The following is a 5,234-nucleotide window of genomic DNA, read 5'->3' on the forward strand; positions in this document are numbered from 1 at the left end:
TTGCCTGCAAAGATCTGGCAGATGGTTTCAAAGGAGGGCTGAATTTTCCTAATCTGACCCCACGTGCTTTGTTAATACGAACCCTTAAAAGTCCCCCTGAGAAGGCCCAACAACTGAAATCTCTAAACCAGGTTGCCTACCCCAGATGATATATGTGTACTTTGACTGCATTAATCCTGCCACTCAAATAGGTTTCATGGGGGTGACTGGAAAGGAGTAGGAAGATTGCTGGAATGGGCTGAAGCATAGACCATGCACAGACTTCAAATGTAATGCTAAGCAAGGCAAGCAATGGGCTCAGCACATAGTATTTCCAAGTTGCTCTGACTTTACCTTGAATATAATGAACAAGCTGTGCCTACACATATCCAGATGTTTAACTTTATGCTGCAAGTTGTCCCTATTCAAAAGCTTAGCCCTCTTGAGTTCTGTATCCAATGTGCAAAGCTGCACAAGGTATAAATCAAAGATATAAATCACCCTTTTCTTCCTGTCCTCATGAATATACTGAGTTTAATCCTCTTTTCCCCATTCAGGCTTTATTCAAATTAGAAATAACCATGACTGGAAGTGAGAGTGCTGCAGGTAACAACAGTACCTGAGCTACTGGAGGTCACAGATGGCAGAGAGATTTAATGTCAGTACAGATTTAATGCCATGTTCCGATTTCAGATTTGAACATCTGCTACCTTATATCTTCAATGACTTTTTCTCTCAGGCAAGCTAGAGTCCAGCTCTACCATCTGGAAAGCCCTAAGTGTCCTGCCAAGTGTAACATGGATGAGAAAATAATTGGTTGCCAAGAGAAATTGGGGAGTAACATCTGTGAATCCAGCAAGTTTCTTGAGAGACCTGTTTTCTTACTGATGAGCTCTGTAGCACATTGAACAGTGGCTGAAATGGAAACATGGAAGATCCAGTGTCCTCCTGCATTGGTGCACATGAAGAAAGACAACGTGGGTTACTGCCACAGGCTGGGCCGTCTTGGCTAGTGATGTGGGGTGCATCTGCAGCCTTTTATTTTTATTTTGTTGTATCAGCAAAGCGAAGAGAAGGCAAATAACCTGGCAGACCTCTCATGTAAAAGCAGAAATTGAAAGGGCTCTTCAGACATCAGAACAGAGATCTCTTGTATTTACTTACAAGATTGTTATTTTTTCAGATGAAACAGTGCATGAGATTTTGGATGTCACAGTGCTTGTGAAACAGTTTGAGTTTTGTGCTTCATTTCATAAAAGTTATTAAGGAGGAGGGTCATGTTTTTCCTTCTTCTCTGTCTACCTCAGAAAGAAATTCCAGGGTCGGTTATTTTATTTCCTGGAGAGAGAGGTATTGCAGGGGAGAGATCAGTGAAAATCACAGGGATCTTAAAAGAAGTCCTTTGGTGTATCTGGTGTCTATACATGGAGTGAACCAGTTGCTGTCAGACTGTCCCAATTAGGACTGTGACATGGGTGAAATAAGCAATTCTTCTTTCTCACAGATAGCTGTAGCCCCAGTTCATTAATCGGCCATCACTCAGACAGGCTCCAGCAAGGAATGCTGATAGCATCGCGGCCGGAGCGAGCAGGCTGCAGCAGGGAGAGCGATGCTGACAACACCCCATGCCGCAGCTCCCACCGCGGGGGCTGCCAGCATCAAACCCTGCCATGTCTCAGCACTTTTCTATATCCTAAAGGTGAACTACAGGCAATCTCAGATCTGACTCTGAACTTTTAAACAAAGGGACCTTTAATGTCTCAACAGAACAGAGGCAGGAGCCCCTCCAACCTATATGAAAGGCTGTCATAATTAAAACCAAACAGAAACCGTCTGAATTCCTTATTAAGGACACTTACTAGAACAACTTTAACCCCTGAGCAGCCTAGAAAGCTTTTAATGTTTACAGATGTTGATAGGAGCATATATGCAAAGGCTTTCTTGGTTAGGGCCATGGGGCCAAATTTGGAGCTGGTGTAAGCTGAGGGTGGCACGGTGCAGCTGTGGCTGACCCAAAAACATGGCTTGTTTTAGTGCCTTATTTGCAAATTAACTTTCTGGGTTATTGGACAAATTCCGGATGTATTTATCTTCATCTATCTATTGGGGGAAAAAAATTATATGAAAGTATTCTGTCACCTCTCGTCTGGCATTAACAGATTTGATGCAGTTAATTCATGTGGTATTCATGGATAAACACAGATAAACATTCAGTCTCTGAAATTATTAAATTCCCTTACAAATAGGAACAAAAATTACATCAAATATTATTTTCTCTGTTGTCAAACCACAAATAAATACAAATACCTTCTAAGCTAATTGCATTTCCAGTGTTCTCTTGAGTGTGAAATTTGGGCATCAGGAACCGTCACAGTAAAGCACCTTCAATGTATTTCTTAGACAGGCATGAAGGCTCTTAAAGAAACTACAAAACAGGATCTGTGACTTTGTTCAAGAAAAGCATAATCCATTAATCAATTGACAATGTGAAAGTGTCATTAATTCAAGAGAATTCATATTATAAATCTTTTTTCTCCGCATTTTTAGTACTAGAAAACAGTTTGATTTGAAAATAAAGATTATGTGTGTGTGTATGTATGTACATGCCTGCATATGTGTGTGTGTTGTATATATACATGCAAATATTCCCAGCTTCTTACATTAAGCTTTTCAGCTGCATAACTTCCATTGAAGAAAGCTAAATAATAATAATCATTGTAATAATAACAATAATGTAATATGAGTTTACCAGCTAAAACCAGCTGTGTATTAACTAGAGAAAATCCCCTTCAGATATAAACCAAAACGCCTTCTTTACCCCCTACATCAAAATTACATGAGTTCAGACAAGCACCAACAATCTTTCCACAACTAAAGCCTTGTTCTTAAGAGATAAGGATGTGGATGAAACAAACCATTGTGACTGGAAAAAAGCCTGACACTGCAAAAGAAATACCAAGGCATTTACAGAAAATAAAATTCAAGGCAAAGCCAAAGTATGGTTGTCAACATAGATCATTTCCCAGTAACAAGGTTCAGGGCCATTGACATTATATACTCTTGAAGCCAATACCATGCCCCAAATATTTATAGTGCATGAAGGAGAGTTGTTGTCAGCCAGAAAACAGTCACTTTTAAGCAAGGGGTACAATTACGCCTTTTGCAAGGGATTCCCTACCTATGTGCTGGTGCCTTGCAAGTGCATAGAGGGTTTGGTGCTGGCCTGATGCAGAGTAATGCCAAGCAGGAGTCTCTGGCCAAAATGCAAGGGTACAGCAGCTGATGCCAGCCCCTACTCTCCACGCTCCTGGGTGCTGTGCACTGTTCCCAGGCGACATGGAAGGGCACTTCCCAAAACACAAACTCATCGCCCACTGGTGCACATCAGCCTGACAGAGGTCTGCATCTCGCCTGGAAAAGGGTAAATTGCATCTGCACCTTGGCACAGGCTGCACAGGACTGTCTGTGTGGGGATACCATGCTCCCATGGAGATGCTTGGGGATGCAATCCCCCACCCCAGGCAGGGCTGTGACCCCTCGAGCACAGGCCCCCACCAGCCCTCCTGAGCCTTGGGCTGAGTTAGCAGCTGCTTCAGAGCCAGAGTTTCTGCTTCAGGAGGTCTCATCAGATGCAGGCATTAGTCTGGCTGACTTCAAAGACCCACTGGAAATGTCACAACACAATCACAATACCTATTTTTAGGTTGCCATTCCTGTCAGGCGTGCTGTGATGCTACCTAGTCAGCTTCAATGCAAAGACTTGCTACCATGTGTTTTCAAGCTGCTGTCACGTTTAGAGCTGTTGATGTCGTGAGATTGAAGTAACAGAAAGCAGAGAGAAAAGCAGGCTTATGTGAAGGAAGATTGGGGTCTTGATGACTGACACACCTGGAAATGAGTTTTCTCTTCCCCAAAGTGGTAGAGTGCCTGTTACCCTCCAGGTTTTGTTCAGAGAACATAACCAGTGTCCTCAGGACCAATTCAGCTGACCCCTCCCTTAGCTGGAAACAAGATGGTGATGGAGGTATACTGAAATCTGAGTCCTCAGAAAAGTTGCATAGCTGAGATATTTCCACCAAGCTGACGTGGCCCTAGCACCAAAGGACAGTCTATCCCTGCCCCATCCAGCTAGCTGGCCATCTCTGCTGGGAACTCTTTGCGCTGGATTGCGGTCCTTGTTCATGTCAAAGGGACATACCTCTTCCTCGGTTAGACAGACATAAAGGCTCCCATCGGTACCCCAGGGACAAGCTCTGCTCCGCAGTGTCTGTGCACTGCCACTGCTGTGCAGAGGGGGAAAAATATTCCCATAGTGTGTGGAAGACTGCTCAAAGCGGCCATGGAGATACATTTCATCCTAATACATAAATTAAGGGAACAGTTTAGAGTTCATAAATAGTCTAATTAACCTAAATCCTTTATTTTGCTTTAGCTCTAAGAAGCTCTGGATTATTAGCTAGTTTTTCTTGCCAAGCAAAATCTTTCTTGCTGCTTCATTATTGACCCAGCAAAGCTAAGTGGTGTCATTTTTATTGAAAAAACATGGTCAAGTGTGTCACAAACTGAGAAGCAGTAATGTAATTTGCTACTGCTCTGCTCCAAGTGCTAAGAGAGAATGCAAACAAGTTTAGCTAAAAAATGAAGACCGCCAAAAGCTATGTTTCTGTTCTATATTGGCTGGGTTTTGAAGATGAAAGAGGAAGAATACTGTATTTTGAAACCAAAAAGGCTTACAAATATAAATCAAAATCTGCCCGCTGTGCAGCATGTAGTTAGTACTTTCCTGAATCTGTTGTTGTGCTGGGTCTATCACGGGGCCGATCTTTTCCTTTTGTTTATATTTTCCTAATGCAAATTGTGACTTCTACCCTGGGAACATGACAAAGTCTTTCTTCACAAATGCAAAGAAGACAGGAAACTCATGGTTCCCACAAAGCAGCTTTGACTCTTACTAGATGTGATAATTTCGTTAGCAGGATCCCAGACATCAGAGCATGGATCAGTGAGCCAGACTAATAAGCCGCAAGGGCTCCTGTCCGCCCATGGAAGGTGGCTCATCTGAGCAGGGTCCAGTCTGCTCTTTGTCATCCCAGGCCAAGCTGTGCAGCTTTTCCTTGCTCACTGTGAGTTTCACAGAACCAGATACAGAATCTCAGCCTCTGTCTTTGTTCCATCACTGGGAGCTCCAAAACAAGACTCCTGCTCATTTGTCTCCAGCCGATCCCAGGAGACGTATCGGCTTTTGCCAGTCGGGG

This window comes from Cariama cristata, unplaced genomic scaffold (assembly GCF_000690535.1).
Source record: "Cariama cristata isolate BGI_N322 unplaced genomic scaffold, ASM69053v1 scaffold37347, whole genome shotgun sequence".
Lineage (NCBI taxonomy): Eukaryota > Metazoa > Chordata > Aves > Cariamiformes > Cariamidae > Cariama > Cariama cristata.